Consider the following 18,306-nt stretch of genomic DNA (forward strand, 5'->3'; position numbering starts at 1 on the left):
CAATGCCCTTGCTGATGGAAGGAGGTTTTCACTCAAAATCTCACGATACATGGCCCCATTCATTCTTTCCTTTACACGGATCAGTCGTCCTGGTCCCTTTGCAGAAAAACAGCCCCAAAGCATGATGTTTCCACCCCCATGCTTCACAGTAGGTATGATGTTCTTTGGATGCAACTCAGCATTCTTTGTCCTCCAAACACGACGAGTTGAGTATTTACCAAAAAGTTATATTTTGGTTTCATCTGACCATATGACATTCTCCCAATCCTCTTCTGGATCATCCAAATGCACTCTAGCAAACTTCAGACGGGCCTGGACATGTACTGGCTTAAGCAGGGGGACACGTCTTGCACTGCAGGATTTGAGTCCCTGGCGGCGTAGTGTGTTACTCATGGTAGGCTTTGTTACTTTGGTCCCAGCTCTCTGCAGGTCATTCACTAGGTCGCCCCGTGTGGTTCTGGGATTTTTGCTCACCCGTTCTTGTGATCATTTTGACCCCACGGGGTGAGATCTTGCGTGGAGCCCCAGATCGAGGGAGATTATCAGTGGTCTTGTATGTCTGCCATTTCCTAATAATTGCTCCCACAGTTGATTTCTTCAAACCAAGCTGCTTACCTATTGCAGATTCAGTCTTCCCAGCCTGGTGCAGGTCTACAATTTTGTTTCTGGTGTCCTTTGACAGCTCTTTGGTCTTGGCCATAGTGGAGTTTGGAGTGTGACTGTTTGAGGTTGTGGACAGGTGTCTTTTATACTGATAACAAGTTCAAACAGGTGCCATTAATACAGGTAACGAGTGGAGGACAGAGGAGCCTCTTAAAGAAGAAGTTACAGGTCTGTGAGAGCCAGAAATCTTGCTTGTTTGTAGGTGACCAAATACTTATTTTCCACCATAATTTGCAAATAAATTCATTAAAAATCCTACAATGTGATTTTCTGGAATTTTTCTCAATTTGTCTGTCATAGTTGACGTGTACCTATGATGAAAATTACAGGCCTCTCTCATCTTTTTAAGTGGGAGAACTTGAAAAATTGGTTGCTGACTAAATACTTTTTTCCCCCACTGTACATGTGGCCTTTGTATAAAATTTGAAAAACTGTCTTATCAACAGCCCACTGCGTATGACAAATAGGAGCCATCTATCACTGTGTGGCTAAGTGCAACACCACTAGTTACCAATGCCTATATCAGTTACTAATGAGCCTATAAATAGCTTATTAACAAGCGCAAAGTCCATTACGATAATTACCTTTTCACCACCCCTCCAAGCACATACAGTAAGTATATTTAATGTGTGGTGTTTGCACAGCTAAATGTCAAGGAACGTTAGGGGAATGTTAGGGGGGCCTACTTTCTCATTGTCCCCAGGCCTGGTGCTCTGTCCGTCTCCATAGAGCAGGGTGTAGTGACGCCAGATCTCAGCGTCGGTGCTGTGGCAGGACGTGACGCGACCCAGGAGCTCCTGGATCTTGGCCCACAGGGACGAGGCCTGGTTGCCATGGTTATACGTCATGTCCTCCACCACCATCCGCACCAGGATCTCTAGAATCTGGAACACAGAGAACAGGGAAGAGTGGAAATGTGAATGGAGCGCTACTCTGGTTTGAAGTGAGAGAGGAGTCGGAAAGAGTGGAGTGACTACTATTGTCTAAATGGAAGAGAAAGTGGTGGGTGGTTTGGTGTGTGAACCTGACCACACTGGCTTGAATTACATATGTCCTCTCTCAACATAGGCCAGTTGGGTTGCCTCAATGTCTTGTGGCTGTGTCATCCTCTGTTTCTAGTTTGTTGACTGCCATCTGAGCAGGAGGCTATTTCACACTGACGCTTTCCGCACTTGGTTTCAATTTCACGTCACACCCACTCAAATGCAATATGATAGGGATTGAGACTAGAATATCAAAACTGCGCAAAATTTATCTGACTTGTTTTCCATTGTCTCAATGGAAATGTATGCACAGTCACGATCATCATGCAGTCCAATTAAAAGCGACAGGGCAGAGCAATGCCAGATTTCAAAATAAGACCTCACCCTCTGTTACATATATGAATTAAATACTGTCCCATATGAATAATAAAACAATTTCATCATCAGCACACTGAAAACAAATAATTAAGTTAGAACACAACACACACCACTCACACAGAGGCATGTAATAGTCATAGCTATACTGAACAAAAATATATATGCAATATGCAACAATTTCAACGATTTTACTGAGTTACAGTTCATATAAAGAAATAAGTCAATTGAAAAAAATGAATTAGGCCCTAATCTATGAATTTCAGATGACTGGGCAGGAGTGCAACCATGGGTCCACCCCACCCACACCACCCACTGGGGAGTCAGGCCCAGCCAATTAGAATGAGTCTTTCCCCACAAAAGGGCTTTATTAACAACAGAAATACTCCTCAGATTCATCAGCTGTCCAGGTGGCTGGTCTCAGACGATCTCGCAGGTGAAGAAGCTGGAAGTGGAGGTCCTGGGCTGGTGTGGTTACACGTGGTCTGCAGTTGTGAGGCCAGTTGGACGTACTGCCAAATTTGCTAAAACGACGGTGGTAGAGAAATGAACATTACATTCTCTGGCAACAGCTCTGGTGGACATTCCTGTAGTCAGCATGCCAATTGCACGCTCCCTCAAAACACAATGCCACAGATGTGTCAAGCTGTGTGACAAAACTGCACAATTGAGAGTTGCTTTTTATTGTCCCCAGCACAAGGTACACCTGTGTAATGATCATGATGTTTAATTAGCTTCTTGATATGCCACATCTGTCAGGTGGATGGATTATCTTGGCAAAGGAGAAATACTTACTAATAGGGATGTAAACAAATTTGTGCACAGAATTTGAGAGAAATAAGCTTTTTGTGCATATGGAACATTTCTGGGATCTTTTATTTTAACTCATGAAAACATGGGACCAACACATTACATGTTGCATTTACAAGTTTACATACTGCGTTTATATTTTTGTTCAGTATATATATATATATATAAACAGTTGAAGTCGGAAGTTTACATACACCTTAGCCAAATACATTTAAACTCTGTTTTTCACAATTCCTGACATTTAATCCTAGTAAAAATTCCCTGTCTTAGGTCAGTTAGGATCACCACTTTATTTTAAGAATGTGAAATGTCAGAATAATAGTAGAGAGAATGATTTATTTGAGCTTTTATTTATTTCATCACATTCCCAGTGGGTCAGAAGTTTACATACACTCAATTAGTATTCGGTAGCATTGCCTTTAAATTGTTTAACTTGGGTCAAACGTTTCAGGTAGCCTTCCACAAGCTTCCCACAATAAGTTGGGTGAATTTTGGCCCATTCCTCCTGACAGAGCTGGTGTAACTGAGTCAGGTTTGTAGGCCTCCTTGCTCGCACACACTTTTTCAGTTCTGCCCACACATTTTCTACAGGATTGAGATCAGGGCTTTGTGATGGCCACTACAATACCTTGACTTGTTGTCCTTAAGCCATTTTGCCACAACTTTGGAAGTATGCTTGGGGTCATTGTCCATTTGGAAGACCCAACTTCCTGACTGATGTCTTGAGATGTTGCTTCAATATATCCACATAATTTTCCTTCCTCATGATGCCATCTATTTTGTGAAGTGCACCAGTCCCTCCTGCAGCAAAGCACCCCCACAGCATGATGCTGCCACCCCCGTGCTTCATGGTTGGGATGGTGTTCTTCGGCTTGCAAGCAACCCCCTTTTTCCTCCAAAAATAACGATGGTCATTATGGCCAAACTGTTTTATTTTTGTTTCATCAGACCAGAGGACATTTCTCCAAAAAGTACGATCATTGTCCACATGTGCAGTTGCAAACCGTAGTCTGTCTTTTTTATGGCGGTTTTGGAGCAGTGGCTTCTTCCTTGCTGAGCAGCCTTTCAGGTTATGTCGATATAGGACTCATTTTACTGTAGATATAGATACTTTTGTACCCGTTTCCTCCAGCATCTTCACAAGGTCCTTTGCTGTTGTTCTGGGATTTATTTGCACTTTTCGCACCAAAGTATGTTCATCTCTAGGAGACAGAACGCGTCTCCTTCCTGAGCGGTATGACGGCTGCGTGGTCCCATGTTGTTTATACTTGCGTACTATTGTTTGTACAGATGAACGTGGTACCTTCAGGTGTTTGGAAATTGCTCCCAAGGATGAACCAGACTTGTGGAGGTCTACAATTTTCTTTCTGAGGTCTTGGCTGATTTCTTTTGATTTTCCCATGATGTCAAGCAAAGAGGCACTACGTTTGAAGGTAAGTCTTGACATACATCCACAGGTAGACCTCCAATTGACTCAAATGATGTCAATTAGCCTATTAGAAGCTTCTAAAGCCATGACATCATGTTCTGGAATTTTCCAAGCTGTTTAAAGGCACAGTCAACTTAGTGTATGTAAACTTCTGACCAACTGTAATTGTGATACAGTGAATTATAAGTGAAATAATCTGTCTGTAAACAATTGTTTTTGTTAAATTACTAGTGTCATGCACAAAGTAGATGTTCTAACCGACTTGCAAGAAATTTGTGGAGTGGTTGAAAAACAAGTTTTAATGACTCCAACCTAAGTGTATGTAAACTTCCGACTTCAACTGTGTGTATATATATATATATATATATATATATAAAAACAAACTCAGCAAAAAAGTTCTTCATAGTAAAGGGTTTAAGCACTGTTTACCATGCTTGTTAAATGAACCACAAACAATTAAATGAACATGCACCTGTGGAACGGTCGTTAAGACACTAACAGCTTACAGACGGTAGGCAATTAAAGTCACAGTTATGAAAACTTAGGACACTAAAGAGGCCTTTCTACTGACTCTGAAAAACACCAAAAGAAAGATGCCCAGGGTCCCTGCTCATCTGCGTGAAAGTGCCTTAGGCATGCTGCAAAGAGGCATGAGGACTGCAGATGTGGCCAGGGCAATAAATTGCAATGTCCATACTGTGAGACGCCTAAGACAGCGCTACAGGGAGACAGCACGGACAGCTGATTGTCCTCGCATTGGCAGACCACGTGTAACAACACCTGCACAGGATCGGTACATCTGAACATCACACCTGCGGGACAGGTACAGAATGGCAACAACAACTGCCTGAGTTACACCAGGAACGCACAATCTCTCCATCAGTGCTCAGACTGTCCGCAATAGGCTGAGAGAGGCTGGACTGAGGGCTTGTATGCCTCTTGTAAGGCAGGTCCTCACCCGACATCACCGGCAACAACGTCGCCTAAGGGCACAAACCCACCGTCGCTGGACCAGACAGGACTGGCAAAAAGTGCTCTTCACTGACGAGTCGCGGTTTTGTCTCACCAGGGGTGATGGTCGGATTCGCGTTTATCGTCGAAGGATTGAGCGTTACACCGAGGCCTGTACTCTGGAGCGGGATCGATTTGGAGGTGGAGGGTCCGTCATGGTCTGGGGCGGTGTGTCACAGCATCATCGGACTGAGCTTGTTGTCATTGCGGGCAATCTCAACGCTGTGCGTTACAGAGAAGACATCCTCCTCCCTCATGTGGTACCCTTCATGCAGGCTCATCCTGACATGACCCTCCAGCATGACAATGCCACAAGCCATACTGCTCGTTCTGTGCGTGATTTCCTGCAAGACAGGAATGTCAGTGTTCTGCCATGGCCAGCGAAGAGCCCGGATCTCAATCCCATTGAGCACGTCTGGGACCTGTTGGATCGGAGGGTGAGGGCTAGGGCCATTCCCCCCAGAAATGTCTGGGAACTTGCAAGTGCCTTGGTGGAAGAGTGGGGTAACATCTCACAGCAAGAACTGGCAAAATTGGTGCAGTCCATGAGGAAGAGATGCACTGCAGTACTTAATGCAGCTGGTAGCCACACCAGATACTGACTGTTACTTTTGATTTCGACCCCCCCTTTGCTCAGGGACACATTATTCAATTTCTGTTAGTTACATGTCTGTGGAACTTGTTCAGTTTATGTCTCAGTTGTTGAATCTTGTTATGTTCACACAAATATTTACACATGTTAAGTTTGCTGAAAATAAACGCAGTTGACTGTCAGAGGACGTTTCTTTTTTTGCTGAGTTTATATACACTACCGTTCAAACATTTGGGGTCACTTAGAAATGTCCTTGTTTTCGAAAGAAAAGCAATTTTTTGGTCCATTAAAATAACATCACATTGATCAGATATACAGTGTAGACATTGTTAATGTTGTAAATGGCTATTGTAGCTGGAAACTGCTGATTTTTTATGGAATATCTACATAGGCGTACAGAGGCCCATTATCAGCAACCATCAATCCTGTGTTCCAATGGCACGTTGTGTTTGCTAATCCAAGTTTATCATTTTAAAAGGCTAATTGATCATTAGAAAACCCTTTTGCAATTATGTTAGCACAGCTGAAAACGGTTGTGCTGATTAAAGAAGCAATAAAACTGTCCTTCTTGAGACTAGTTGAGTATCTGGAGCGTCAGCAATTGTGGGTGCGATTACAGGCTCAAAATGGCCAGAAACAAAGAACTTTCTTCTGAAACTCGTCAATCTATTCTTGTTCTGAGAAATGAAGGCTATTCCATGCGAGAAATTGCCAAGAAACTGAAGATCTCGTACAACGCTGTGTACTACTCCCTTCACAGAACAGCGCAAACTGGCTCTAACCAGAATAGAAAGAGGAGTGGAAGGCCCCGTGCACAACTGAGCAAGAGGACAAATACATTAGTGTCTAGTTTGAGAAACAGGCGCCTCACAGTCCTCAACTGGCAGCTTCATTAAATAGTACCCGCAAAACACCAGTCTCAACGTCAACAGTGAATAGGCGACTCCGGGATGCTGACATTCTAGGCAGAGTTGCAAAGAAAAAGCCATATCTCAGACAGCCCATCTTAATCTTTTATTTTTATTGGCCAGTCTGAGATATGGCTTTTTCTTTGCAACTCTGCCTAGAAGGTCAGCATCCCGGAGTAGCCTCTTCACTGTTGACGTTGAGACTGATGTTTTGCGGGTACTATTTAACTTTTGAACGGTAGTGTATATATACACACACAGTACTAGTCAAAAGTTTGGACACACCTACTCATTCAAGGGTTTTTCTTTATTTTTTTTTACTATTTTCTACATTGTAGTATAATAGTGATGACATCAAAACTATGAAATAACACATATGGAATCATGTAGTAACCAAAAAAGTGTTAAACAAATCAAAATATATTTTATATTTGAGATCTTCAAAGTAGGCACCCTTTTGCACACTCTTGGCATTCTCTCAACCAGCTTCATGAGGAATGCTTTTCGAACAGTCTTGAAGGAGTTCCCACATATGCTGAGCACTTGTTGGCTGCTTTTCCTTCACTCTGAGGTCCAACTCATCCCAAACCATCTCAATTGGGTTGAGGTCAGGTGATTGTGGAGGCCAGGTCATCTGATGCAGCACTCCATCACTCTCCCCCTAGGTCAAATAGCCCTTACACAGCCTGGAGGTGTATTTTGGGTCATTGTCCTGTTGAAAAACAAATGATAGTCCCACTAAGCCCAAACCAGATGGGATGGCGTATCGCTGCAGAATGCTGTGGTAGCCATGCTGGTTAAGTGTGCTTTGAATTCTATATAAATAACTGACAGTGTCACCAGCAAAGCACCCCCACACCATCACACCTCCTCCTCCATGCTTCACGGTGGGAGACACACATGCGGAGATAATCCGTTCACCTACTCTGCGTCTCACAAAGACACGGTGGTTGGAACCAAAAATCTCAAATTTGGACTCATTAGACCAAAGGACAGATTTACACTGGTCTAATGTCCATTGCTCGTGTTTCTTGGCCCAAGCAAGTCTCTTCTTATTTTTGGTGTCCTTTAGTAGTGGTTTCTTTGCAGCAATTCGACCATGATGGCCTGATTCACACAGTCTCCTCTGAACAGTTGATGTTGAGATGTGTCGGTTACTTGAACTCTGAAGCATTTATTTGAGCTGCAATTTCTGAGGCTGGTGAACTAATGAACTTATCCTCTGCAGCAGAGGTAACTCTGGGAAACTGGCGGTCCTCATGAGAGCCAGTTTCATTATAGCACTTGATTGTTTTTGCGACTGCACTTGAAGAAACTTTCAAAGTTCTTGAAATGTTCCGTATTGACTGACCTTCATGTCTTATAGTAATGATGGACTGTTGTTTCTCTTTACTTATTTGAGCTGTTCTTGCCATAATATGGACTTGGTCTTTTACCAAATAGGGCTATCTTCTGTATACCACCCCTACCTTGTCACAACACAACTGATTGGCTCAAACGCATTAAGGAAAGAAATTCCACAAATGTACTTTTAAGAAGGCACACCTGTTAATTGAAATGCATTCCAGGTGACTACCGCATGAAGCTAAATGACTAAAATGTAAATGTAAATGTAAATAAAGGCAAAGGGTAGCTACTTTGAAGAATCTCAAATTTGAGTTACTACATGATTCCATATTTGTTATTTCATAGTTTTGATGTCTTCACTATTATTCTAGAAAATAGTAAAAATAAAGAAAAACTGTGGAATGAGTAGGTGTGTCCAAACCTTTGACTGGTACTAGTACATATATATACAGTGAGCTCCATAATTCATTGGACAGTGACCATTGTTTTGTTATTTTGGTTCTGTACTCTAGCACTTTGAGTTTGAAAGGATACAATGACAATGAGGGTGAAGTGCAGACTGTCAGCTTTAATTTGAGGGTATTTTCATACATATCGGATGAACCGTTTAGAAATGACAGCACCTTTTGTACATGGTCCCCCCATTTTAAGGTACTACAAGTATTTGTTAAATTGGCTTCACAGATGTGTGTCGTTAGGCAGGTGTATTCATGTGTCGTTAGTGAATGCAGGAGAGCTGTTGATGAATAGTAATGATTCTAGACGTTGCTATTGCCTTTGGAGGTTGTTATTGGGGTGTGACAACATGAGGAAGACAGCAGTGTCGATGCAAATGAAGTTGGCCGTCATAAGGCTCAGAAATGAAAATCAATCATTCAGGAACATTGCAAAAACCCTGGCCATGCCCAAGTCAACAGTTTTGTTCATCATTAACAAGAAAAAAACAACCGGTGAACTCAATTATGTCAAAAGACCCGGTAGACAGAGGAAGACCACTGTAGTGGATGACCGGAGAATACTCTCTATGGTGAAGAAAAAACCCCTGATAACAGCCCAACAGATCAAAAACAATCTCCTGGATGCAGGTGTAGATGTGTCAAAGTCTACCATACGCAGAAGACTACACCAGCAGGACTACAGAGGGTACACTACAAGATGCAAACCACTGATAAGCCTGAAGAACAGAAAGGCAAGATTACAGTTTGCTAAAAAGCACCTAAAAGAACCCCAAGAGTTCTGGAAAAAAATATTGTGGACAGATGAGACAAAGATTAACATGTACCAGAGTGATGGAAAGACAAAAGTGTGGAGAAAAAAAAGAAATGCCCATGATCCAAAGCATACCACCTCATCCATGAAACATGGTGGAGGGGGTGTTATGGCTTGGGCCTGTATGGCTGCCAGTGGAACAGGCTCACTTGTCTTCATCGATGATGTGACTGCAGACAGAAGTAGAACAATGAATTCTGAAGTCTACAGAAATATTTTATCTGCTCAGATAAAACCAAATGCCTCCAAACTCATTGGACGGCACTTAATCACGCAACAAGACAATGACCCTAAACATACTGCTAGAGCAACAAAGGGGTTTTTGATGGCCAAAAAGTGGAAAAACCTTGACTGGCGAATCAATCACCAGATCTGAATCCAATTGAACATGCATTTTACATGCTGAAGAGGAGACTTAAGGCAATAAGTCCCCGAAACAAGCAGGAACTGAAGATGGCTGCAGTACAGGCCTGGCAGAGCATCACCAGGGAAGATACCCAGCGTCTGGTGATGGCGATGCATCGCAGACTTCAAGCAGTCATTGCATGCAAAGGATATGCGACCAAATATTAACAATGATTACTTTATTCTACATTATTTTAAACTGTCCAATGATTTTTGATGCCCGAAAATGGGGGGGACCATGTACAAAAGCTTCTATAATTCGTAAACGGTTCATCCGATATGTATGAAAATACCCTCAAATTAAAGCTGACAGTCTGCACTTCACCCTCATTGTCATTGTATCCTTTCAAACTCAAAGTGCTAGAGTACAGAACCAAAATAACAAAAGAATGGTCACTGTCCAGTGAATTATGGAGCTCACTGTATATATAAATATATAAATAACACACACAGACACACACATACACACACAGGTAACTGCCAAAATAATAGAAACACTTGAGTAAATAAGGGATACAAAGTATATTGAAAGCAGCAATTAATATCCCATCATGCTTAGGGTCATGTATAAAGATTATGTGCAGGCCATTGTTTTGGCTACCATGGCTATGCCCCGATAGGATGACAATTCCCCCATCCACAGAGCACAAGTGGTCACTGAATGGTTTGACAAGCATGAAAATATTGTAAACCATATGCCATGGTTGTCTCAGTCAACAGATCTCAACCCAATTGAACACTTATGGGAGATTCTGGAGCGGCACCTGAGACAGCGTTTTACAACACCATCAACAAAACACCAAATTACGGAATTTGTCATGGAAGAATGGTGTCGCATCCCTCCAATAGAGGTCCAGACACTTGTAGAATCTATGCTAAGGTGCATTGAAGCTGTTCTGGCTCGTGGTGGCCCAACGCCCTATTAAGTCACTTTATGTTGGTGTTTCCTTTATTTTGGCAGTTACCTGTATGTGTTCCATAAGCAACGAGCGGGCGAGACAGAAGAGGATGATTTCACTCGGAGACATCTCAAAAGGTCTGTCCATGTGCTCCACTAAAAGCCAGGAAGTGCAGCAGTGTTCTGGGCCTCATCCTGTCTGTCCAGGGGAATGTTATTTATGAAGCCCTCATGCACTGCACCGAATACCAACACTCCAGTCTGAGCACGCTCAGTAGCGGTAGGGGAAAGGCGCGAGAGACCTCGAATGGACGAAAGGTGGGGCCTAAGGGTTGGAGATGTCTCCCCCGGGTTTGTGTAGTCTGTGGGGAGTGTGTGTGTTTGTCTCGTAATACATATCTGGGCAGTGTGTGTGGGTATTTGTGGTCTGGAATGGAGGGGTTTGTGTGTGGGTAATATGTGGGTTTAAACTGCAAGATGTGTGTGTCTCCCTATGCATGTGTGTGAGTGTGTGTGGGTGTCCCCATGCTAGTCTTTGAGAGTGTATGTCTCCCCCACACACGTGCCTGTGTGAGTGTGGGGCACTGGTTTCCCAGAAGTCAGCTAGGCCTGCTCCCTTTGAAGTTGTGGCACTAACAGAAAGCCCGCTAGTGAACAGCTTGAAACACAGGTGTTTGCTGAGCTACGGATTTTTATTGTATCCCACTTTTGATTGTTCATAGTAAAATTTCAGCCAAACATGAAACCTCTAGCCTACTGTACATATCCATCCAACCACTCACAGGGAGGGATTTCACATTCACAGTGACTGAATCAACAGAGGAGCCAATGCATTTCTTGTAGCATGATTGTGTGTTTGAAAATCTCTTCCCAAACGGCATGTCTAAAGAGGCTGTTTAAAGACTCCATCCCAGAGAGTCTTGACACCAAGTTACCAAACGACCCAGCTGTTAGTTAAATGGGCTGTCAATTCAGCTGCAGGCAGGCTGCCGGGCAACACTGCCTCTGCTAATGCGCTCCTATATTATTGTTTTGTCTCCAGTTGACTGTGGCCTGCCTGCCGGTGGAGGAGGAAGAGAATCTGTGAGGAAGCGGATCTGATAGCTTCAAGTGGTGTGAACTTCAACAGGCAGGAGGGAGTGGAAAGGCCCCCTTCACACTAAACCAGAGGGTTGGATCTGGTCCAAACCAGACTCCTCTCCTCACTACCACCCTAATCATACACCTGATAGCCAAGCCACCCAAACACCTACAGTCGTGGTCAAAAGTTTTGAGAACGACACAAGTATTGGTCTTCACAAAAATTTGCTGCTTCAGTGTTTTTAGATATTTTTGTCAGATGTTACTATGGTATACTTAAGTATAATTACAAGCATTCCATAAGTGTCAAATACTTTTATTGACAATTGCATTAAGTTTATGCAAAGAGTCAATATTTGCAGTGTTGACCATTCTTTTTCAAGACCTCTGCAATCCACCCTGGCATGCTGTCAATTAACTTCAGGGCCACATCCTGACTGATGGCAGCCCATTCTTGCATAATCAATGCTTGGAGTTTGTCAGAAGTTGTGGGTTTTTGTTTGTCCACCTGCCTCTTGAGGATTGACCACAAGTTCTCAATGGGATTAAGGTCTGGGGAGTTTCCTGGCCATGGACCCAAAATGTCAATGTTTTGTTCCCCGAGCCACTTAGTTATCACTTTTGCCTTATGGCAAGGTGCTACATCATGCTGGAAAAGGCATTGTTCGTCACCAAACTGTTCTTGGATGGTTGGGAGAAGTTGCTCTCGGAGGATGTGTTGGTACCATTCTTTATTCATGGCTGTGTTCTTAGACAAAATTGTGAGTGAGCCCACTCCCTTGACTGAGAAGCAACCCCACACATGAATGGTCTCAGGATGCTTTACTGTTGGCATGACACAGGACTGATGGTAGCGCTCACCTTGTCTTCTCCGGACAAGCTTTTTTCCGGATGCCCGAAACAACCATAAAGGGGATTCATCAGAGAAAATGACTTTACCCCAGTCCTCAGCAGTCCAATCCCTGTACCTTTTGCAGAATATCACTCTGTCCCTGATGTTTTTCCTGGAGAGAAATGGCTTCCTCGCTGCCCTTCTTGACACCAGGCCATCCTCCAAAAGTCTTCGCCTCACTGTGCGTGCAGATGCACTCACACCTGCCTGCTGCCATTCCTGAGCAAGCTCTGCACTGGTGGTGCCCCGATCCCGCAGCTGAATCAACTTTAGGAGACAGTCCTGGCGCTTGCTGGACTTTCTTGGGCGCCCTGACGCCTTCTTCACAACAATTGAACATCTCTCCTTGAAGTTCTTGATGATCCGATAAATGGTTGATTTAGATGCAATCTTACTAGCAGCAATATCTTTGCCTGTGAAGCCCTTTTTGTGCAAAGCAATGATGACGGCAAGTGTTTCCTTGCAGGTAACCATGGTTAACAGAGAAAGAACAATGATTTCAAGCACCACCCTCCTTTTAAAGCTTCCAGTCAATCAGCATGACAAAGTGATCTCCAGCCTTGTCCTCGTCAACACTCACCTGTGTTAACGAGAGAATCACTGACATGATGTCAGCTGGTCCTTTTGTGGCAGGGCTGAAATGCAGTGGAAATGTTTTTTTGGGATTAAGTTCATTTTCATGGCAAAGAGGGACTTTGCAATTAATTGCAATTCATCTGATCACTCTTCATAACATTCTGGAGTATATGCAAATTGCCATAATAAAAGGCAGCAGACTTTGTGAAAATTAATATTTGTGTCATTCTCAAAACTTTTGACCACGACTGTATATATACACACACTACACTATATATACAAAAGTATGTGGACACCCCTTCAAATTAGTGGATTCGGCTTATTCAGCCACACCCGTTGCTGACAGGTGTATCAAATCGAGCACACAGCCATGCAATCTCCATAGACAAACACTGGCAGTAGAATGGCCTTACTGAAGAGCTCAGTGACTTTCAACGTGGCACAGTCATAGGATGCCACCTTTCCAACAAGTCAGTTGGTGAAATTTCTGCCCTGCTAGAGCTGCCCCAGTCAACTGTAAAAGCTGTTATTGTGAAGTGGAAACGTCTAGGGGCAACAACGGCTCAGCCGCAAAGTGGTAGGCCACACAAGCTCAAAGAATGGGACCGGCGAGTGCTGAAACGTGTAGCGCGTAAAAATCGTCTGTCCTCAGTTGAGTTCCAAACTGCCTCTGGAGTTTCATGAAATGGGTTTCCATGGCCGAGCAGCCGCACACTAGCTTAAGATCACCATGCGCAATGCCAAGCGTCTGCTGTAGTGGTGTAAAGCTTGCCGTCATTGGAGCAGTGGAAATGAATCTGGGTTTGGCGGATGCCAGGAGAACGTTAACAGCCCCAATGCATAGTGCAAACTGTAAAGTTTGGTGGAGGAATAATGGTCTGGGGCTGTTTTTCATGGTTCGTGTTAGGCACCTTAGTTCCAGGGAAATCTTAACGCTACAGCACAAAACGACACTAGACGATTCTGTGGTTCCAACTTTGTGGCAACAGTTTGAGGAAGGCCCTTTCCTGTTTCAGCACTACAATGCCCCCTGTGCACAAGGTGAGGTCTATACAGAAATGGTTTATCGAGATCGGTGTGGAAGAACTTGACTGGCCTGCACAGAGCCCTGACCTCAACCACATCGAACAGCTTTGGGATGAATTGGAACTCCGACTGTGAGCCAGGTCTAAATGCCCAACATCAGTGCCCAACCTCAGTAATGCTTGTAGCAGCAAATGTTCCAACATCTAGTGGAAAGCCTTCCCAGAAGAGTGGAGGCTGTTATAGCAGTAAAGGGGGGACCAACTCCATATTAATGCCCATGATTTTGGAATTAGATGTTCAACGAGCAGGTGTCCGCATACTTTTGGTCATGTAGTGTATCTGGGGCGAATCCTTCCAGATGGCTATTGCACTGAATACTGGCATACCCGAGTTCCTAGCCTCCTAGTAGTCATTCAATGTTCTTAGACTACAAATGGCCATTCAAAGTAGAATACAGTACTAAACAATCCAGTAAAATGTTTTGATAGATACTTTATTCATTTGAAGGAAACCTTTTATCAGCGTCTATGTGTAAGAGAAGACCATAAACAAGACCTGGGTGAAATGAGAGCATTTATATAAGGGATGTTCTAGAATGTGTGTGTGGTCTACTGTAGGACTGTAGGTAAGGCGAGGACTATTCCTCCCATCTGGCTGCCGTCTCAGCCCTTAAAACAGCAGTCTCTCTAAGGAATCCGGGATTGTCTCTCCCTTCTCCCTCTTTCACTACATCTCCCCCCCAAAGTGGCATTCCACGGGAGTTCTGATTTTTTTTTTAATTCCCCTTCTCAACACTCACATGTAACAAATGACTTGTCTTCAGATTCTCTTTAGGGTGCTCCAAGTTTTCACAGTGTAAGTGTACCTCTCCCCCACCTCTGTGTTTAAAATGTAAACTTTCAATATAGGAGCAGGATCTCAGTTGTTGGAACAAATTCAATTCTGTATACCATAATGGTGTGGCAAATATATTTTCCATACTTGATTAAAAGAAAATGCAGTGTGTATGTGAGATAACACAGTGAGAGGCAGTGTACAATAAATACATCACAGTAGAAAGCTGAGGTGAAAGGCATGCTAACACCCATAAACAGGGTTTCCCTCTGCCTACTGGCTCTGAGAAGGATCTGGTCTGACTTATCAGTTATCATACTGGCACAGTAGCTGGTGGGAGTCTGTGTGTTGGAGGGAAATCAGGGGAGGTGCTGAGTAAATTAGTGTTAATGTTGATTGACAGCTCTCTACTGCCACTGGGACACCTCAGCTTCTGAAGGTAATTTTAGAATGGAAGGTCTCAGACAGGATTCATTTGATCTAACTGTCGATGTTGATGAAAATGTGTAACAAATGAAATCCCTAAATGGGACTTTTTTGATGGTTTCTCCCCCTGGTCAATGCAGAAAAAAAGTGACAAGTTTAATGGGGGAAATTGAATGGATCACTCTCACAGATTCGTTCTGTATCCGGCTATAGCTTGAAATTAAGAGGAAAAGTAATATCCTCCCACGGGGAGTGAGCGAGATGGAAAAACGGAGTCAAGGTTTGATGTACGTGGAGTAAAGAGAGCACAGTAAAGTGAGATTTGATCCATTTTGAATCAGACTTCTTTATTTAGAACAGGGGAAAGAAATAAAAACGAAAAAACGTAAATTATTTTCTCTGTCTTAAAGGAATGCGTGAGTGTGTGTGTTCAAAGAGGACTGGTTTAACTTAACCCATCATTTCTCACTAGGACCCAGTGGATACGGAGAATAGACAGGGCATGTGACAGAGGTCCTCATAAGTCACTCAAGCCATTCTAGAGTTGATTATCCTCTACATTCCATAGAAGAGGAATGCATCATGGCCATGGCTCTAAAGTGCGCATATGCTTCTAAATATTTTGCTCTGCAACGTGACATTTTATTTTGGGAGCACCGGTAAGAATATATTTAAAAAATCACCCAGATAATAATTGTGGTAATGATTAGACCGTTGTTCCCGAGTGTCCTACAGAAAATGGTCTCTGCCTAGAAAACTCCTCAGACTAGCCAATTATTCAAGCCATTATTGGAGGGACAGCACGGACAAGGCAGAGAGAGCGGGAGAGAGGAGTTGGCAGACCACGATGGGACCACTGGGCACCGGGGATATGGTGCGCAAATTTTCCACATCTCAAAATGTAGGCCTCCTGCTAATAAAGTTAACAAAGCACTCGCTATTTTATCTAGCTAGCTACCGTAATGAATAGCTAGATGCAGTTATGTTGACTACAGAAACTGCACAAAGCTGGTGGACATGGAAATGCGCCATTCTCCTGTTTTATGGGCGCTGCTTGTAATAGACTTGGCGCCCTCATCTCCACATTTTCAGCGCCACAGCCAACTTTCAACTACTACTATGGTCATTTCAATAACTCTATAAGTAGCAATAAGTAGTTCAAAAAGATGTAGCATACCTTTGGCTGGCTGTCATGTTCCAGTAAATTGGTTTACATTTTTCAACTGTGATTATTATGCAACAAGGTTATAGCCACCAATTTAGCTCCCGACTGTGCATGCATGCATTGCATGGTCAATGTTGCAAATGTGAAGCGCAAGCCATTGATCACATAGGCCTATCGCATGTGGATGCTCAATACATTAATTTTTTATTTCAGATGCCTATATTAATGATAGGTAGGTCCATCTTAATTCTGGTATTATTTCTATGGACTCTGGTATAGAAATATGCTGCAGTTGCTTGACTGTTTGCTCTACTGACGTCAAAGTCCATTGTTTCAGAACGTCAAACTTCCAGAACGTTCAAAAGTATTTTACAAACCTTTGGTTTAAAATGAATATTGTTTCTTTTTTAGGGATCAAATGTAATGTTTCAATGTAATGAATCTCAATAGATAATTAGTGCTTTTTTACAATGTAGAAACCTAATATTCCACCAATTACTTTTTATCTCAATGACAGGTATCATCATCTTAGCTTTTATAATAAAAAGCATCTTTACAGGGTTACATATGAGTTTTTAGGATACAACATGTGCTTCAAATGTAGCTAGAATTCATATAGGCCCAATATAAGCTATATCCCAATCAATTTAAAAGTTATACTATTTTCTGGAGCTCCAAATGTTATGTTGTGCTCCTAACTTTTTTAAGTTGGGAGAACGAGTGCTACCAATGAATTTATTAAAATGTAGAGCCCTGATCATGGCCCATAGGGAGTACAGTTGTAAAATACTCTCTCCCAGACATACAGTACTGTATACACTAAAAACAGTCTCAGGAAGCAAACAAAATGGAAGAAAATAAACACAAAATATGAGGTCAGCACGAGTGAAGGAGGGGAAAGGAAAAGACGTTGGTGACAAACAAGCACTTCCAAGAATAGATTTAATGAAGTGGGTTAGGAGGTATGACGTTAACTGTCGCCTCTCTTCACACAATTCAAAATACAATTCAAAGACGCGAGTCAGGCATGCCTAAAAATAGGGTGCCGAATATAGCCTACTCTCTTCAAATACGAGCGCTTTTAAATGAAACAGTGCTGAGTTAAGGAGGGGTTTGGAGGAGGATGGGCGGGGAGGGGGTAGAATAGATAGGTGGGGACTTTACAATGTCAGCAACCCAAATAGCCCCACCAAACTATGCACATTGTGTGAGTGGAGAGAGGCTGGAGTATCTGACAACCACATTAAGCACTCATAAACCGGATGGGAACATATTTTAATTTGATGCTCAAATGCCAAATAAGTTGGGGCCTTAGGAACTCACCCATCCTCCTTACGCAACCAGAGGGTAAAGGGCAGAAGGAAAAATAAACAGAATGAAGACTGTGGGAAAACAGTTAAAAGAATGTGAATCCAGATCCCAATTACTGGGACATATCCTTCTCAACAGCGGGTGGCTGGTTGTGACCTTTTCAACTTGTGTGCTTTTACATCTCCAACCCTAATTGATGAGGCGCTAGCATCTTGCCAAGCATAAATTAATCCATTGAGCGAGAGAAGAGTAAAAGAGAGGGAGAGTGTGGAGGAAAGGATAGAAAAATAACACTTTTTGAGCAAA

At 42.9% G+C, this 18,306-nt stretch overlaps 1 pseudogene across 1 annotated transcript in view; it reads right to left on the minus strand.

Moving 5' to 3' along the window:
- Nucleotides 1–18,306, minus strand: part of LOC311133326 (tetratricopeptide repeat protein 27-like) — a 169,084-nt pseudogene that overhangs the window by 16,030 nt on the left and 134,748 nt on the right. Inside the window, exon 16 of the transcript XR_014615196.1 lies at nucleotides 1,350–1,547. The product of XR_014615196.1 is annotated as a tetratricopeptide repeat protein 27-like (transcript). The remainder of the gene's footprint in view (nucleotides 1–1,349; nucleotides 1,548–18,306) is intronic.

This window comes from Coregonus lavaretus (genome assembly GCF_964263955.1).
Source record: "Coregonus lavaretus genome assembly, chromosome: 1".
Classification (NCBI taxonomy): domain Eukaryota; kingdom Metazoa; phylum Chordata; class Actinopteri; order Salmoniformes; family Salmonidae; genus Coregonus; species Coregonus lavaretus.